Here is a 20886-nt window from a genome sequence, read left to right on the forward strand (position 1 = left end):
TGAAGCTTTGACCAGCAACCAGTCGGCATTTGGGATTGATTAGCAAGAGCAAGTTAAAGGCTGATAAGGGAAGATGTAATGATAAGGGATTCATTAGTAAGGGGAACGGACAGAAGGTTCTGGGGCAAGAATGAGATTCCCAAATGGTATATTGCCTCCCGGGTGTCAGGATCCAAGACATCTTGGATCGAGTCCTCAGCATTCTTAAGTGGGAGGGTGAATAGCCAGAGGTCATGGTTCATGTAGTTACCAATGACATGGGTAGGACGAGTGATGAAGTTCTGCCTAGGGAGTTCAGGGAGATAGATGCTAAGTTAAAGGGCAGGATGTCCAGGGTTGTGATCTCAGGGTTGCTACCCAAGCCGTGTGCTAGTAAGGTTAGAATTAGGGAGATTATACAGTTTAACATGTGGCTAAGGAGTTGGTGTAGGAGGGAGGGCATAAGATTTTTGGATCATTGGGCTCTCTTCCAAGGAAGGAGAGACCTGTACAGTAGGGATGGTTTGCACCTGAACTGGAGGGGGACTAATATCCCCCCTCAGGAGCTGCAGTTTTGGTCACATACCTACGGGAAAGATGTAAACAAGGTTGAAAGAGTGCAGAGAAAATTTACAAGGCTGTTGCTACGTCTGGAGGTCCTGAGTTATAAGGAAAGATTGAATAGGTGAGGACTGTATTCTTTAGAATGTAGAAGATTGAGAGGAGATTTGATAGAGGTATACAAATTATGATGGGTATAGATAGGGTAAATGCAAGCAAGCTTTTTTCACTGAGGTTGGGTGATACAACAACCAGAAGTCATGGGTTAAGGGTGAAAGGTCAGAGATCTATGGGGAACATGAGGGAAACTTCTTCACTCAGAGGGTTGTGAGAGTGTGGAATGAGCTGCCAGCACAAGTGGTACAGGTGAGCTCGATTTCAATGTTTAAGGGCAGTTTAGATAGGGTACATAGATAGTAGGGATATGGAGGGCTGTGGTCCTGGTGCAGGTCGAAGGAAGTAGCCAGCTTAAATGTTTTTGACATGGACTAGATGGGCTGAAGGGCCTGTTTCTGTGCTGTACTTCTCTATAACTCTGTGACACAGCTTTCATTAGTGGGGGGTGAGCAACTAGGGGTTGTGGTGTGCACTGGTACTGAACGCATGTGTAAAAGCGCTGACGATGTCCTGCAAAGTGAGTTCAGGGATTTAGGTGCTAAATTAAAAGGCAAAAGCTCTTGGGTTGCAATCTCAGGACTGCTCCCTATGCCATGTGGTAACGACTCCAGAAACAGCAGGAAATGGAGGGGGATTAACATCCTAGCGGGAAGGTTTGCTTAGTGCTGCACGGGGTAGGGTGGATTTTAACTGGGATTTCAGGAGGATGAAAACCAGAGTTCCAGAACAAATAGAGGAGTGACTGTGGAGAAAGGTGCTGTTCAGCCTACAGACAAAGTCCGGAATCAAAAGACTGAGCTCGGTAGGACTAATGTTCTGAACTATATATATGTTTGAACGCAGGGAGTATTGTCGGAAAGGGGGGTGAGCTTTGGGCATGGATCAGCATGTGGAATTATGCCATTAGTGAGACTTGGTTGCAGGAGCGGCAGGACTGGCAGCTCAGTGTTGATTTAAACGTGATGAAGTGGAAGGGATTAAAGAGAGAGGGGTGGTATCACAAGTTCGGGAAAATATCATGGCAGTACTCAGACAGGACAGACTGGAGAACTCATCTAGTGGCGGTTTAAGGGTAGAACAGAAGAATAAGATAGATAAAACCAAGTTAATGGGATTATATTATAGACCACTCAATAGTCTGCAGGATTTAGAGGAGAAATTTGTACCGATCGCAGACTGATGCAAAAAACCTAAGGTTGTGAGAGTAGATAATTATAACTTCTCTCATATTGACTGGGATCCCCATACTTTAAAAAAGCTGGATGGGAATGAGTTAGAACCATAGAACACTACAGCACAGAAAACAGGCCATTCAGCCCTTCTAGTTTGTGCTGAAACTTTATTCCGTTAGTCCCATTGACCTGCACCCAGTCCATAACCCTCCAGACCTCTCCCATCCATGTATCTATCCAATTTATTCTTAAAACTTAAAAGTGAGCCAGCATTTACCACGTCAGATGGCAGTTCATTCCACACTCCCACCACTCTCTGAGTGAAGAAGTTCCCCCTAATGTTCCCCCTAAATCCTTCTTTCACCCTAAAGCCATGTCGTCTCATATTTATCTCTCCTAATCTAAGTGGAAAGAGCCTACTCACATTTACTCTGTCTGTATCCCTCATAATTTTGTAAACCTCTATAAAATCTTCCCTCATTCTTCTATGCTCCAAGGAATAAAGTCCTAACCTGTTCAACCTTTTCCTGTAACTCAACTCCTGAAGACCCGGCAACATCCTAGTAAATCTTTTCTGCACTCTTTCAATCTTACTGATATCCTTCTGTTACAAGGAGGTGTTGGGACGGGAGCAGACCCAAGCACAGGACACAGACACAGAGGTAGTATAAACAGAACAGTGTTTATTGATAGTTACTAGGAAGGCCAGAGAGCGAGGACAAAATGTCAACATGGACGTAAATGTTGGATAACCAACCGGTAAAACCTGGACTTGACTTGGACTCGGACTTGACCTGGACTCGGACTTGGAACTCGGGCAGAACTCAAATCTTGACTCGGACTTGGAACTTGGATCTTGACATGGACTCGGAACTTGGATCTTGACGTGGACTCGGAACTTAACTGGGATTCAGCCTGTACCTGGAACTTGGCTCGGAGCCTGCAACTGGAACACGGCTTGGAGCCTGGAACTGGATACGACTTGGAGCCTGCACTTAGACACGGACCACGAGCTTGGACTTGAAGGACTTGGACAACGAGGAGACATTCTACCCAACTCGTAGTAGCGGCAAATAGCCAGGCCTACTCAGCTGGAAGGACTAGGACGGCAGGCTCTCGACTCGACCCAGGATCAGCACACGACAGGCTCTCGACTCAACCCAGGAACTGCGGATGACAGGTTCTCGACTCAACCCAGGATCTGCGGACGACAGGCTCTCGACTCAACCCAGGATCTGCGGACGACAGGCTCTCGACTCAACCCAGGATCTGTGGACGACAGGCTCTCGACTCAACCCAGGAACTGCGGACGACAGGCTCTCAACTCAACCCAGGAACTGCGGACGACAGGCTCTCAACTCAACCCAGGATCAGCACACGACAGGCTCTCGACTCAACCCAGGATCAGCACACGACAGGCTCTCGACTCAACCCAGGATCAACGGACGGCAGGCTCCCAACTCAGCCCAGTCTCAGCCGGCCATGAAAACGACAGAATTCGTATCTTACTTGGAGTAATAGCAAAACGACTGGCAATTCAGCTGGACATGAAAACCACTGAATTCACTAAGCGGCCATGGCCCGAAGCAACTAGAATCCACGCTTCTCGGCGGCCCCGAGACGAGCAGAGCCACCTTGCTGAGATGACTGGTTACCGGTAACAAACTTCTGATGACTGTCCAGCCCTGAGGAGCTGTAACCCAGAGCCTTTTATGCTGCCGGTTCGAAATGAAGATCAGGTGCCTTCATCAAGGCACCGAACAGAACACGGGGAAAAGGAAATAACTGGAATGAGGAATCCATGGACTGGACCGTGACACCTTCCTATAGCTAGGTGACCACAACTTAGTACATTCCTATAGCTAGGTGACCACAACTCAATACATTCCTATAGCTAGGTGACCACAACACAGTACACCAAATTTGGCATCACCAATGTCTTATACAACCTCACCACAACATCCCAACTTCTATACTCAACACTTTGATTTATGAATGCCAGGATGCTAAAAGCCTTCTTTACAACCCTGTCTACCTGTGACACCACTTTCAGAGAATTATGTACCTGAACTCCCAGATCTCTTTGTTCCTCCGCACTCCTCAGTGCCCCACTATTTACTGTGTATGTCCTACCTTGATTTGTCCTTCCAAAATGCAACACCTCACACTTGTCTGCATTAAATTCCATCTGCCATTTTCTGGCCCATTTTTACAGTTGGTCCAGATACCTCTGCAAGCTTTGAAAGCCTTCCTCCCTGTCCACAACGCCTCCAATCTTAGTGTCATCAGCAAACTTGCTGATCCAATTTACCACATTATCATCTAGATCACTGATATAGACAACAAACAACAATGGTCCCAGCACAGATCCCTGAGGCACACCGCTAGTCACAGGCCTCCAGTCTGAGACGCAATCATCCACCACTACTCTCTGTCTTCTCCTACACAGCCAAATTCAAATCCAGTTTACAACCTCTCCATGGATACCTAGTGTCTGAACCTTCTGAACTAACCTCCCATGTGGGACCTTGTCAAAGGCCTTACTAAAGTCATTGTAGACAACATCCATAGCCTCTCCTTCATCTACTTTCTTGGTAACCTCCTCTAAAAACTCTACAAGATTCGTTAAACATGATCTACCACGCACAAAGCCATGCTGACTGTCCTTAATCAGCCCTTAGCTGTCCAAATACTTGTATATCCGATCTCTCAGAACACCTTCCAATAATTTACTTACTACTGACGTCAGGCTCACTGGCCTGTAATTACCTGGTTTACTTTTGGAGCCTTTTTTAAACAACAGAACAACATGAGTTACCCTCCAATCCTCAGGCACCGCACCCGTGGCTAAGGACATTTTAAATATTTCTGCCAGGGCCCCTGCAATTTCTAGGCTAGTCTCTCTCAAGGTCCAAGGAAATATCATGTCAGGCCCAAAGGATTTATCTACCTTTATTCGCTGTAAGGCAGCAAGCACCTCCTCCTCTTTAATCTCTATATGTTCCACGACACTACTGCTTGTTTCCCTTCCTTCCATATACGCTATACCAGTTTCCTGAGTAAATGCTGATGCAAAAAAACTTTTAAGATCTCCCCCATCTCGTGAGGCTCCACACATAGACGACCACTCTGATCTTCTAAGGGACCAATTTTGTCCCTTACTATGCTTTTACTCTTAACATACTTGTAGAAACCCTTCGGGTTTACCTTCACATTATCTGCCAAAGTAACCTCATGTCTTCTTTTTGCCTTCCTGATTTCCTTCTTTAGTATTTTCTTACATTTTCTATACTCTTGAAGTACCTCATTTGTTCCTTGTTGCCTATACCTGCTATATACCTCTTTCTTTTTTTCGACCGGATCACCAATACCCCTTGAAAACCAAGGTTCCCTATGCCTGTTAATTTTGCCTTTAATCCTGGCAGGAACATGCAAACTCTGCAGTCTCAAAATTTCGCCTTTGAAGGCCTTCCACTTACTGAACACATCCTTGCCAGAAAACAGCTTATCCCAATCCACTCTCCCTAGATCCTTTCTCATTTCCACAAATTTGGCCCTTCTCCAATTTAGAACCTTAACTCGAGGACCAGACCTATCTTTATCCATAATTAACCTGAAACTAATGAAATTATGGTCACTGGACCCAAAGTGTTCGCCTCCACATACTTCTGTCACCTGACCTGTCTGGTTCCCTAATAGGAGATCAAGTATTGCATCCTCTCTCATTGGTACCTCTATATATTGATTTTAAAAACTTTCCTGAACACATTTGACAAACTCCAAGCCATCTAGCCCTTTCACAGTGTGGGAGTCCCAGTCAATATGTGGAAAGTTAAAATCCCCTACTATTACAACTTTCTGTTTCTTACATCGGCCTGTTACCTCTCTACAGATATGCTCCTCCAATTCTCTCTGACTATTGGGCAGTCTATAATACAACCCTATTAGTGTGGTCACACCTTTTCTGTTCCTCAGCTCCACCTATAGGGCCTCTGTAGACAAGCCCTCTGGGCTGTCCTGTCTACGCACAGCTGTGATATTCTCCCTGACTAGTAATGCCACTCTACCCCCTTTCATCCCTCCCCCTCAATCACATCTGAAACAACGGAACCCTGGAACATTAAGCTGCCAGTCCTGCCCCTCCTGCAACCAAGTCTCACTAATAGCAATAATGTGTAATCCCACGTGTCAATCCATGCCCTAAACTCATCTGCCTTACCTACCATACTCCTTGCATTGAAATAGATGTACCTGAGAACATTTCTATCATGTACAAACCTTTGATTACAGTCTATACATGCAGTCCTCATATGACCTTTATCCTCCTCCATCTCACTATCTGCTCTAACACTCTGGTTGCCCTCCCTCCTCCACCATCTCCTTAGCCACGTATTTAGCTGCATTATCTTCCTATTTCTAGCCTCACTAGCACGTGGCACGGGTAGCAATCCTGAGATTGCAACCCTGGAGGTCCTGTCCTTCAACTTTGCACCTATCTCCCTATACTCTCTTTGCAGGACCTCTTCCTCCTTCCTATCCACATCATTGGACAATGACATCTGGCTGCTCATCCTCCCTCCTGAGAATACGGAGAACTCGATCCGAGATACCGTGGACTCTGGCACCAGGGAGGCAACAGACCATCCAGGATTCTCGATCTCTCCCACAGAATCTCTTATCTGTCCCCCTAACTATAGAATCCCCTATCACTACTGCTCTCCTCTCTTCCCTCCTTCCTCTCTGAGCTGAGGGTCCAGTCTTGGTGCCAGAGATGTGATCACTACAACTTACCCCTGGTAGGTCGTCCCCACCAGCAGTATCCAAAACGGTATACTTTTTGTTGATGGGAACGGCCACAGGGGTGCTCTGCTCATTCTGTCTATTCCCCTTCCCTCTCCTGACAGTCACCCAGCTACCCGCCTCCTGACTTTTAGGGGTGACTGTCTCCCTGAAACTCCTATCTATTTCTGCCTCTGCCTCACAAATGATCCGAAGTTCATCCAGCTCCAGCTCCAGTTCCCTAACTCGGTTTGTCAGGAGCTGCAGCTGGATGCACCTTTTACAGGTGTAGTCATCAGGGACGATTGTGTTGTCCCTCTCTTCCCACATACTGCAAACGGAGCACTCAACTGCCCTAACTGCTGCCTCCATTACCTACCCCTAAGTTAATTAAATTAATTAAAGGAACGTACCCGGCCTTGCCTCACTGGGAGCAGGCTCGTCCTCAGCCTCTGCTCGCTGAAACCTCTTGAGCCAAAGCCTCAAAGCTCCACTCCTACCCTGAGCCACTCACACATCTGTGGATTTAGAGTCTCAGAGTAAAGTCTCAGGACAAGACTTGATCTTGTTGAGTAGCTGAGCAGCTTCCAAAGGTTACATGGCCAACCCTCATTTCTAGCTTTAATGAATCAAAACCAAATGTAAAAGCCATGTGCAAGAGGGAAGCAAAAGCAAATAAAACAAAGGATTTTGCTAAATCTTCCCTTTCATCAATAACTAGAGTCCACACAACCTCCACCCTGAAGTTTTTAAACAGTAGGTGCTTAACTAGTGGAGTAACTGTGTAGGTGAGACCATCCGGTGCGGTACATGGGTATAAATTAGTGGTAACAGTAAACACATACTAAATTTCAGACTTTCAAACTCGGCTGACAGGATTTTAATCAGCCACCGCTAATTTGGCAAAGTTCTGAGGAGTTTGTGGGTTCTTTTCCTACTCCAGAGAATTGAGCATAAACTCATGCTAATAATTTAATGCCATAGCAAGGAAATACAGTTGACCTTTGGAGGTGATTTTAAAACTGCTGCAGGAGATAATAAAATCCAATGGTATTATTCAAAGAATCTGTCCAAAAGGTCGATATTATTAAAATATCAGGTCACATTATCACATTGGCATTTGTTGTCCACAGGTTCACTGCATTGTTTCCTGCTTTATGATAATGATTACTTGCCCTGATGACATGAAGGCACAAAATGAACAGATGTCTGTTTCTGACGTGAACCAAAGCCAGAGGCTCACAGAAAGGAAGGAGGAGGTCACTGCGCCAGAGACAATTGCTCAATCAATGGAAATGAAGCACTTCCTCTTCCTTAACAAGGGAGCCACGAGTGAGAATTTGGTACTTCAAGCCAGTTTCTCATTTGCAAGTGAATAGATAAATCCATTCACGGTGAGCACACAGAGGTGCAGCTGAATGGGCAGAAGTCGCACGCTGCTTCCCAGACCACCCACCCAACAGCCCCGTCAAACATTTCTTGGCCCACTGACAGTAAAGTCTGCAGGTCCTACATCAGCCACCTCATAATCCATGACACTGAAGTAAATGCCAGAAATCTTTAATCCCTAGTGGCTGTCTAAGAGAAAGAGAAAAATCCCAAATATAATTCCAAACATTCTTTCTGAGTGCCAAAGTCAACACAGCCTTGTCGGTGTTTAATGAAAGGAGTATCTAACAGATGTAAAGGTTTTAGTAAACAAGGTCTCTGAGGCCCGCTAATCAAGAAGTTCAAAATGTTACTTCCACTTTCAGCAAACAGTACAAATGAGCATTTAACTTTCCACATCCAGCCAAGATGCATGGGGCCATAGCTTGCAACCTGTTTCTTTGTACTCTCTCTCCATTATCAGTGGGGCGCTGGGAATAATTTTTGGACACTCTGTGTCCTCTAGTGTTATGTCTTGTAACGCAAACACGTAAAAACTCTAAGAAAGGAAAATGCGGAGTCAGGAGGTAACTGATGTACGTTCTTAATTTTACTTTTAGCGAGGCACACATGTATGACACAGTGGCATGATAACGTGTGCCATTCACATACTTTGTACATACAACCATATTGAATTATTTAAACAGCAAAGAATGCTTAATCAAACAATATATTTACAATATTACTCAGATATTATTGATGTATTAAATGTACAACATCTAGCTTTTCTCTGACAATTCTGTCAGCTAAAATGACATTTCAGCAGCAGCCATATTTTGCCCCTTCATGCTTTCTGCAGGGACCCCTCTCTATGTGGCTCTCTGGTTCACTTGTCCCTTCCCTTCCACAGACACTTTCTCCCGCAGCTCCCCCTCTCAGTCTCTTCTCCCCCAATCCACCCTATTGCTCCTACACCCACCCCATTCCCCACCCTCAGAGCCCCTGTTTTGTTCCCCTCTTTCACCCACTCTACCTGCCCATCACCTGCACACTCCTCCCTTCCTCTGCTGTTCCCACCCGCCTCACACCGCCCTTATTTGGTTTCATGCTCCACCTTCCTTTCATATCAGGTTCAATCTAATAACTGTTGTTACCTCCAGCTATCACCCTCCACCCCTGTTTTCACTCTACCTTTTTCCAACGGCCTGTCACCTCTTCTCACCTCCACCCACCTGCTGCCCGCCAGCTCTTGCCCCACCCGTTCCCCTCACCCCTTTATCTCCCCACCATCTTTCACACCAAATGAAGGGTCTCGACACAAAATGTTGACTTTCCATTCTTCTCTATCTGACTTTGGCCAGCAGTTTATTTCCTTTTGCCTAGCCTTACATTCTGACCACTGGGTGACTAAAAGGTGAAAACGCACAAGATGTGCCCCAAAGCCAGGGAAAACACTAATCCTCTCTGCCTTGCAGCCCCAATAATGTGCGAAGGAATGCGTTTCTATTTTCCTGTTGCCTCTGTTCACCCATTCATTAATCCATCCTCCTCCTTTCCAAGTGCTCTATTTGTGTATGCAGTCAGCTTGTAAGGCCTACCACGTGGGCACTGTTTGTGAACAAGGGTTGTGAGGTAATAGGGGGGAGGGGAAGATGAGTAAATTTTCCACAATTGTAACCCACCATGGAAGAAGTACCTCTGAAGAATACTTTTTTTTTAAAAACTGTGTATGCTGGAAATCTGAAACAAAAATAGAAAATACTGGAAACAGTCAGCAGGTGAGGCAGCATCTGTGAAACGTAAAACCGATGTGCTGAGTTTTTCCAGCCTTTTCTTTCATAGAACACGGCACACCCAAAATGTTGATCAGCTAGTTTGAGATATGGTTTAAAATGAAACATCTGTATCACACTTTCAAATACTGGATGGCTACTCATTTGACAAGAGTTCTTCGGCATGCAACATTACTTCCATCCTGTGTCCACAGACTTACGGAATTTTCTTCCCAGTTTCAGATCTGCAGTTTCTTTTAAATTAGACTTTAGTGTTTTTGCACAACTAATGTTTGAGTCACTGTTGTATGTCCCTGACACAATCAGGAATCCAAGCGCAGCAGCTGAAGAATTCAATTTAAGATCATAGACCGAGAATAAAAATCGAGTTGTTGTAACATCTAGCATCCACCAAGGAAGGGAATGTGCATTCCTGACCTGGTTTGACTCCCAAAAGGACCAATACAGGTGACTCTCAATTGCATCTTCAATCTAGGAGTCTTTGAGAATGGAATAATATAGGATGTCTTTGGCAACAATGTTCCCATGCTGTAAACAAGAAAGCATAAATTAAGAAAACAAGTGAATAAAATGAATAAAAACTAAGGTATGAGCCTTCATAAAATATTTCCTCGCCCTCTCCCCCACCCTGTTCACCATCACCACCCTCCTAGTTGATCAGTACCCATCGTAACCAACTGTCCTCAGCATGGTTATCTTGCAACCTGGTTTCTTTTCTACAACTTGAAGTTTGCCGGAAAATCACCCCCAGAGACTCGGTAACTATTGTAAATTGCTGAGACTCCAGACCAAACCTGGACACCAAAGTAATGGCGTTGATTTTGAACATTGGCCAGTTGCCACATTTGGAACAATGGAATGAGAGTGGTTTTGTGCTGAAACTTCAGTAATATAGTCTAGGTAGGCTGTGGATCACCAATCAGCTCTCCTGATGCATTACACCAGACTGTCTAAACTGGCAGAAGTGAGTTACAGGGATGGTTTTCTGAGATGCCAGCATAGTACCTGTCCGAAAAACTTCAGGGTCAAAATGGTAGCTAAGGTTTATAGTTCCTATTTATTTACCAAAATTGGCCACGTGCCTGAGACAGGCAAGCAACCGTGGGTTAATATCAAAACAGGTCCATTGTTGGGATTAATGAGGAATAAAGGAACCAAACCTTCTACCATCCAGTTAGTATTAGGTTATTGAAAACAGAAGACACCTTGCTGAAAGAAATATGGCAAGAATTTATGTCACATCAATGTGTGTGTCTGTTTCTGTGTCTGTGTCTGTGTCTCTGTGTGTGTGAGAGAGAATCTGCTGCCTCGTGTTCCATTGGTGGGTAGAGGCTTGTGGTGACGTCAGTGTCTAGAACTGCAGTGGGATGGTTGTCATGGTGATTTGATCTGCTCATTATAGCTATTGAAGTTACTCTAATAAAGCAGCAGTTCATGTTTTAAGGAACCCAACCCACTTAAATTTAAGCCTAAGCTCATTCATAATGATATCCCAGCTTCGTTAATTGATTAGAACAAGGTAATTATTTTGACATACCACAGATTGCCAGCCTTGTACTTTGTCCTGGGATTTCAACAATTTGGCTTGTGTGTTCCAAAAGAGTTACTAAAACTGTGACATTGGATTAAAAATGAAGCTTGCATTACCAACTAGAAACGATTAGATCAATATTCAAATATTAATTAAAGTTAAAGTTTTAAATTCGCAGCCTTCAAAAAGGAACCTATCCGTTATTATAATTACCAAACATCTGCTGGAGCTTTCTAATCCATTAAACATAGCAAGTCACCACTGAATGGATTGAACATGTTATAATTGGACATTACAGTTCAGGTAACAGGAAACAGGGTCCCTGGCAGACGAGAAAATGACGCATCTTGGGGATACGGATTGTGACAACTTGATGTAAACAAAGAGCAATAAGTGGGAGTTTACAAGATAAAGTAACATGAATTGCTATACACATTCAACTGCAGCGTATCAACTAGGACATTCTCCTACGTTTTAATGGCTTTAAAATTATGCTGTGTGACAGCCAAAAGCTATTTTTGTAAGTCTTGTGAAGATCAAATCTTCTAGAGAAAGCTTTGAGTTGTGTTGTCAGGTTTCCCTGTCTAAAGCTGCATTGTGATGGTTTTGGTGTCTTGCAGATACCAGAACCCAGCCTCGCAGCTATGACCCAGGGCGTCAGGCTCAAAGGACTATACAATGGACTCAGCGATCTTTCAGCAGCTGGTGAGGACAGCTGACTCACAAGTAGGTGAAAAAAAGGAGAGTACTCCAAAAGCTCAGGTAAGTGGAGAGCTGTATCCACAGGACTATGGGTTCCACAGAACCCTTCCAAGGCTGGTGCTCCCAGGTAATTTCAATTCTTATGTACGTCAGAGATACCTATCACTTCAAAAGTTCAAAGTACATTATCAAAATATGTATGTTATACAACTTTGAGATTCGTCTCCTAACAGGCAGCCACAAAACAAAGAAACGCAGAAGAACCCAATAAGACCATCGGACACCTGATGTGCAGGAAAAAAAACAAGTCATGCAAGTAAGCAGTGTTTTGTACTGAAGTCCCCAGACCCTCGGGTTCAGTGCAGAGCTGAGTAAACGTCATGGAGCAGTGTGCTGAAACAACTCATTCCTCACCTCAGGCTCGGACACCCTGACCTGTTCAATTTGGCCCGCTACCTAAATCTTTGTCCACAAATCGGCTTTAGTCACTTTGATAGGCCCTGGGGCCTGCAGCCCATTACCACAATTCGGCCTGTACCCGACTTGTTGGCTATCAACCAACAAGGAAGTGGAGGAGGCTTGAAAATAAGGCCTAGGGGGACTGGAAGGTACAGATTTAAGGCAGGAATTATGAAAGGTAGGATAAATACACAGAGTTCCTTGTAATTGTAGACTGTATAACACCAAGTTGTTCTCTGTAGAAGTTTAAAAGGATCGATGTATTTAGGAGCCAATTCCTGAGATCCCACCCACATAGGAAGGACTTGAGTGGAAAGCCAAACCCGCTGGCTCAAACAGATCAAAGGACCTGGTCACCTCCAACAATTATTCTATTGCTGCTGCTGTTGGGAGTTGGCCATTAATACTGATCTGGCCATTGACCATGTCTGCCTGCACCTCTTAACCAAATTATCAGCTGGAGGTTCAACCATCTCGAACTGTTGCTCTGGGAATGCAGGAAGACTGTAGCTGAACTGACAGTCAAAGGGTGATGTCCCAATGGAGTTCAGAGTTCAAAGTTCATTGTATGAGCGCCATCTGTAAAGGCCTGCATTTCAATGGGTCTGCCCGCCCCTGCTGGTTGGTGGAGACACAGACAAGGCTTTCCTTCCTTACTTATGGAGCTTGGGGTGACCTTCTTAATGAGACAGTGAGCAGAAGATTGCGAGAAGCTGTAGAAATCAGCAGTGGCAGCCTTGGAGGACTCTGAGACTAGGGGTTAAGGCTAATTGTGACCCTGTTCAGGCACATGTGTAATGTGCGGCCACAGAAGATCTCAGAAAGTAGAGCCAAGCCCATATCGACTTTGTTCCTTTGTGAAATCCATCTCTGAGCAGAGGGTGGTGAAGAGTCTGGCTGGGTATGATGATGAAGAGCATCTCTACGCCTCTTTCACAAGGCCCTCTGTGCTGTTTCTAGCTCCCATGGCTCAGCTCCAAACCACTAAGAGAGGTGTTGAGTCAAGAAGAGGCAACTCATAATTGAAAGTCAATTTTGATTGGGAGGCTGCAGAGAGCTTGACAAAAAGAAATGGTGTTCTGAATGTTGACCCTTTAACTAACGCAGTTTTAGGGAACAACCAATATTTCTCCTGCTGGAGGAACTCAGCAGGTTGAGCAGTGCCCAGGAGGGAAAAAAAGAGGAATGATTGTGATGCTTCAGATCAAAACACTGCATGGTTTGACCCAAAATAATGACAATCCATTCTCTCCACAGATGCTACTTGAACGGCTGAGTTCCCCCAGCAGATTATTTGTTACTTTGGATTGCAGCATCTGCAGAATCCTAACCTACAGTTTCAGGAAAGCAGGGCTAGTGAGAGGCAAATGTCCTGTAAGTAAACAGATGGCGAGGTGTGTACATAGAGTGGCCTCTCAGGGGCCTACCAAAGGTACTTCTTCCTTTGCTAAATGTGTTTTTATACATAGTGAGATTAATCTTGCCTCATGTAACTACACGTACAGCAGATCCACCGCATCGGTGAACTCAGGGTAGCCGGCCAGGGTAGCCGGTCAGGGTAGCCGGCCAGGCTGACGTAAGAGCTGGCCAGAAGTTCAGGGAAAGTCCGTTTGGCCAAGGGAAGCGAGTTGGTCCGTCAGACCGAGGGAGGTGAGTTGGTCCGTCAGACCGAGGGAGGTGAGTTGGACAGTCAGGCCGAGGGAGGTGAGTTGAACACTCAGGCCGAGGAAGGTGAGTTGGTCCGTAGGACCGAGGGAGGTGAGTTGGACACTCAGGCCGAGGGAGGCGAGTTGGTCAGTCGGGCCAAGGGGGGTGAGTTGGTCCGTCAGACCGAGGGAGGTGAGTTGGATACTCAGGCTGAGGGAGGCATTGGTCCTCAGACCGAGGGAGGCAGTTGGACACTCAGGCCGAGGGAGGCGAGTTGGTCAGTCGGGCCAAGGGGGGTGAGTTGGTCCGTCAGACCGAGGGAGGTGAGTTGGATACTCAGGCTGAGGGAGGCATTGGTCCTCAGACCGAGGGAGGCAAGTTGGACACACAGGCCGAGGGAGGTGAGTTGAACACTCAGGCCAAGGGAGGCGAGTTGTCCGTCAGACCGAGGGAAGTGAGTTGGACACACAGGCCGAGGGAGGCGAGTTGGACACTCAGGCCGAGGGAGGCGAGTTGGTCCGCCAGGCTGAGGGAGGTGAGTTGGTCCGTTGGGACGAGGGAGGTGAGCTGGTCCTCAGGCTGAGGGAGGTGAGTTGGACAGTCAGGCCGAGGGAGGCCAGTTGGTCTGTCGGGCCGAGGGAGGCGAGTTGGTCCGTCGGGCTGAGGGAGGTAAGTTTGTCCGTCAGACCGAGGGAGGTGAGTTGGTCAGTCGGGCCAAGGGAGGCAAGTTGGACACTCAGGCTGAGGGAGGTGAGTTGGTCCCTCGGGCCGAGGGAGGTGAGTTGGTCAGTCGGGCCGAGGGAGGTGAGTCGGACACTCAGGCCGAGGGAGGTGAGTTGGTCCGTCAGAACTAGGGAGGTGAGTTGGACCCTCGAGCTGAGGGAGGCGAGTCGTACCAGTCGAGCCACAGGAGGAGCAGGATTGGGTTTGAAAGGGTTGACCAGGGTGCCAGCCATGCTGCTGCCTGCTACTTGAAGGCACCGGAGTTCGTGCCTTCAGGTTGGTGTGAAGGCAATGTAAACTTTTGTGATCGCGAGACTCTGTTGGACATTGATTGCTGCAGGCCTGCTTCCCGTTTGGTGGAGAGAGAGGCAGCGGTGTTTCCTCAGTTGTAGCAAGGATTAGGCTGCAAGCTGTGGGCTTGCGTTATAGGATGGAGTCCATGCTCAGTTGGGGTGGGTGGGGGACGGCGAGTTGCCTCTCCTGTTTGTGCTGCCCTCCGGTGTTAGTTCAGTGGAATTACAGACTGGACTGCCAGCAACCATCAATTTGCCGGACTTGTCACTCGGGATCTTGGACTACAAATGTGTCTTCTTGTGCTCTTTTTTTTAACCTTTCTCACTATTTTGAATGCACGAGTATGCTTTTGCACCTTAGCCCTAGAGAAACACTGTCTCATTCGACTGTATCCATGTATGGTTGAACAACAAGTAAATTTGGTTACAATTCATTTTTGATTTGATTTTTGAAAGGCTGCAGCTCATGTTGGAGATGAATACTAGCTGTTGCACCATGATCAGTGTCTCTGGAACCTGGGAATTATTTCCAGAGCTAAACATAAATATCACCAGAAAGATTATGGTCACAATTTCATGCATTACCAGGCCTAGAAACAGAAATAATGTTGCTTTATTCGGGATTAGGCCTGTTTTAAAATGCACAGCATTGTTTTCCAGTGCTGGGAGGAGAAACTTCCAGCCTATTATCTTTTGTATACACTATCACCTAGCAATAGATCTAACACAAAAGTGATTAGAGTTCTCTGGAAGAAAGGGAGATATCTATGTCAAACATGCCATGCTTGTGTGGGAATACATTAAAATTTATTTATTTATTGACATACAGTGCGTAATAATCCTTTCCGGCCCTTTGGGTCACACCACCCAGCAGTCGCCTGATTTAATCCTAGCCTAGTCACAGGACAATTTACCTAACGACCGGTATGTCTTTGGAATGTGGGAGGAAACCAGAGCACCCGGAGGAAACCCTCGCAGTCACAGGGAGAACGTACAAACTCCTTACAGGCAGTGGCGGATTGAACCCGAGTCGCCTGTACTGAAAAGCGTTGTGCGAACCACTACGCTACCATCGCTGCCCCTACACTACTGTGACACTCGTGTAAGTGAGTATGACTATCAATTTTTGATTCATCAGCTGATATAGTGAAGTGTGTACCAGGCTGGTTTATTATTCTCTCCTGTGCCAAGATAGGGTGAAAAACTCATCTTGCATACTGCTCATACAGATCAAATCATTGCACAATGCATTGTGGTAGAACAAAGGAAAATAATAACAATGTAGAATAAAGAATGAAGGCAGCAGAGAAAGGGCAACAAAGCGCAAGATCTCTATGAGGTAGATTGTGAGGTCAAGACCCCATCTTATCATACAAGGTCCATTCATGAGTCAGATAACAGCAGGATAGAAGTTTTCAGACCTTTGATCTTCTGTCCAACAGGAGAGGAGAAGAGAGTGGGTGGGACTTTTGATTATGCTGACCACTGTACTGAAGTCTAGGCAGAGTGTATGGGGAGGGCGAGGGTCTGTTTCCTGTGACGTGCTGAGCTGTGACCACAACTCTTTGCAGTTTCTTGCTGTCACGTGCAGAGTAGTTGCTATATCAAGCTGTTATGCATCCAGATAGGAAGCATCGATAAAAATTGGTAAAGGTCGACAGGACATGGCAAATACTTTTAGACTCCTGAGGAAGTAGAGGCACTGATGAACTTCCTTATCCAAGAGATCAATGTTGTTGGAACAGGGCAGGCTATTGGTGATGTTTACAACTAGGAACTTGAAGCTCTTATCTCTCTCAACAACACTGTAGACGTAGACTGGTACCTATGCATGTGCAGGTGCTCCCCTCTCTGAAGTCAGTGACCAGCTTATTGATTTTGTTGGCATTGAGGGCGAGGTTACAGTCATGACACCATGTCACTAAGCTCTCTATATTCTTCCTGTAGTCTGATTCATCATTATTTGAGATATGGTCTGCTATAGTGGTATATAGAAACATAAAAGAAACATAGAAAACCTACAGCACAATACAGACCCTTTGGCCCACAAAGCTGTGCCGAACAAGTCCTTACCTTAGAAATTACCTAGGGTTACCCATAGCCCTCTATTTTTCTAAGCTCCATGTACCTATCCAAAAGTCTCTTAAAAGACCCTATCATATCTGCCTCCACCACCATTGCCGACAATCCATTCCACGCACTCACCACTCTCTGCATAAAAAAATTACCCCTGACACCTCCTCTGTACCTGCTCCCCAGCACCTTAAACCTGTGCCCTCTTGTGGCAACCATTTCAGCCTTGGGAAAAAGCCTCTGACTATCCACATGATCAATGCCTCTCATCATCTTATACACCTCTGTCAGGTCACCTCTCATCCCCCGTCGCTCCAAGGAGAAAAGGCCGAGTTCACTCAACCTATTCTCATAAGGCATGCTCCCCAATCCAGGCAACATCCTTGTAAATCTCCTCTGCACCCTTTCTATGGTTTCCACATCCTTCCTGTAGTGAGGCCACCAGAACTGAGCACAGTACTCCAAGTGGGGTCTGACCGGGGTCCTATATAGCTGCAACATTACCTCTCGGCTCCTAAATTCAATTTCATGATTGATGAAGGCCAATACACTGTATGCTTTCTTAACCACAGAGTCAACCTGCTTTGAGTGTCCTATGGACTCGGACCCCAAGATCCCTCTGATCCTCCACACCGCCAAGAGTCTTGTCATTAATACTATATTCTGCCATCATATTTGACCTACCAAAATGAACCACTTCACACTTATCTGGGTTGAACTCCATCTGCCACTTCTCAGCCCAGTTTTGCATCCTATCAATGTCCCGCTGTAACCTCTGACAGCCCTCCACACTATCCACAACACCCCCAGCCTTTGTGTCATCAGCAAACTTACTAACCCATCCCTCCACTTCCTCATCCAGGTCAGTTATAAAAATCACGAAGAGTAGGGATCCCAGAACAGATATCTGAGGCACACCACCGTTCACCAGCCTCCATGCAGAATATGACCCATCTACAATCACTCTTTGCCTTCTGTGGGCAAGCCAGTTCTAGATCCACAAAGCAATGTTCCCTTGGATCCATTGCCTCCTTCCTTTCTCAATAAGCTTGCATGGGGTACCTTATCAAATGCCTTGCTGAAATCCATATACACTACATCTACTGCTCTACCTTCATCAATGTGTTTAGTCACATCCTCAAAAAATTCAATCAGGCTCCTAAGGCATAACCTGCCCTTGACAAAGCCATGCTGACTATTCCTAATCATATTATACCTCTCCAAATGTTCATAAATCCTGCCTCTCAGGATCTTCTCCATCTGCTTACCAACCACTGAAGTAAGATTAACTGGCCTATAATTTCCTGGGCTATCTCTACTCCCTTTCTTGAATAAAGGAACAACATCTGCAACCCTCCAATCCTCTGGAACCTCTGCCATCCCCACTGATGATGCAAGGATCATCGTCAGAGGCTCAGCAATCTCCTCCTTCACCTCCCACAGTAGCCTAGGGTACATCTCGTCCTGTCCCGGCGATTTATCCAACTTGATGCTTCCCAAAAGCTCCAGCACATCCTCTTTCTTAATATCTACATTCTCAAGCTTTTCAGTCCACTGCAAGTCATCCCTACAATCACCAAGATCCTTTCCCATAGTGAATACTGAAGTATTCATTAAGTACCTCTGCTATTCCTTCCAGTTCCTTACACACTTTCCCACTGTCACACTTGATTGGTCCTATTTTCTCACGTCTTATCCTCTTGCTCTTCACATACTTGCAGAATGCCTTGGGGTTTTCCTTAATCCTGCCCACCAAGGCCTTCTCATGGCCCCTTCTGGCTCTCCTAATTTCCTTCTTAAGCCTCTTCCTGTTAGCCTTATAATCTTCTGAATCTCTAACAGTACCTAGCTCTCTGAACCTTTTGTAAGCTTTTCTTTTCTTCTTGACAAGATTTATTACAGCCTTTGTACACCATGGTTCCTGTACCCTACCATAACTTCACTGTCTCACTGGAAAGTACCTATGCAGAACTCCACACAAATATCCCCTGAACATTTGCCACATTTCTTCCGTATTTTTCCCTGAGAACATCTGTTCCCAATTTAAGCTTCCAATTTCCTGCCTGATAGCCTTTTAATTCCCCTTACTCCAATTAAACGCTTTTCTAACTTGTCTGTTCCTATCTCTCTCCAATGCTTTTGTAAAGGAGATAGAATTATGATCACTGTCTCCAAAATGCTCTCCCACTGAGCGATCTGACACCTGACCAGGTTCATTTACCAATACCAAATCAAGTACAGCCTCTCTTCTTGTAGGCTTATCTACATATTGTGTCAAGAAACCTTCCTGAACACACCTAACAAACTCCACCCCATCTAAACCCTTTGTTCTAGGGAGATGTCAATCGATATTTGAGAAATTAAAATCTCCCATCATGACAACTCTGTTATTATTATACCTTTCCAGGATCTGTTTCCCTATCTGCTCCTCGATATCCCTGTTACTATTGTTACTGTTACTATAAAAACCCGAGATTGGGTAGAATACATCTACAGAAAGCTAAGAGAGCTAAAAGAGAGAGGTTTGGCATTACCTAACTTTAGATTTTATTATTGGGCAATTAATATTCGACACATGAAATTTTGGTTACTTGACCAAGATACACTATCCATTCCTAAATGGGTAGTATTGGAATTACAATCTGCTCAAGGTTATGCACTTGGCTCCATTTTAGGTTCTTCTCTTCCTTTCGATTTGAAACGCCACAAACAGGTTTGTAACCCAATAGTTAAATATACCTTACGTATTTGGTTTCAATTCCGAAAATTTTTCGATCTTAATCAATTTGGGCTTGCGATTCCTATTTTAGGCAACATATTCTTTCCCCCCTCTTCAACAGACCGTGCCTTTCAAATTTGGAAGACTAATGGTATATCATGGTTTTTGGATTTATTTTTAGATGGCTCCCTTATGTCTTTTGAACAATTATCTAACAAATATAACTTACCAAGAATACATTTTTTTAGATATCTCCAAGTTGGAAATTTCCTAAGTACTATACTCTCTTCCTTTCCGACGTTACCTCCTACATATATTTTAGGTACTATAATTAACCTTAACCCATGTCAGAAAGGTGTAACGGCTATTATTTATAATACTATCATGAAATTTAGGAAAGCTCCATTTGATAAGATTAGGTCAGATTGGGAAAAGGAATTGGGCTTTATTATTTCGGCGGATGACTGGGCGCATATTTTACAACTAGTCAATACTTCGTCTATCTGTTCCAAACATTCCCTATTTCAATTTAAAGTTGTTCATAGAGCACATATATCTAAAGATAAATTAGCTCGTTTTTATTCTCATATTAACCCTCTTTGTGACAGATGTCATGGGGAGATAGCCTCCTTAATTCATATGTTTTGGTCCTGTCCTACTTTGGAAACTTTTTGGAAAGACATTTTTAATATTATTTCAAAGGTATTGAATATAGATATTTCTCCCCATCCTATTACTGCTATCTTTGGATTACCTAAAATTTCCAGGAACCTTTCCCCTTCAGCCCGTAGAATGATTGCATTTCTTACTTTAATGGCGAAAAGATGTATTTTACAACATTGGAAGGAGATTAATGCCCCAACTATGTTCTTTTGGTTTTCTCAGACGATACTATGTTTAAATTTGGAGAAAATCAGAAGTAATCTTTATGATACTTCAGTTAAATTTGAACAGACCTGGAGATCTTTTA

This window comes from Mobula hypostoma, chromosome 15, assembly GCF_963921235.1.
Source record: "Mobula hypostoma chromosome 15, sMobHyp1.1, whole genome shotgun sequence".
Classification (NCBI taxonomy): domain Eukaryota; kingdom Metazoa; phylum Chordata; class Chondrichthyes; order Myliobatiformes; family Myliobatidae; genus Mobula; species Mobula hypostoma.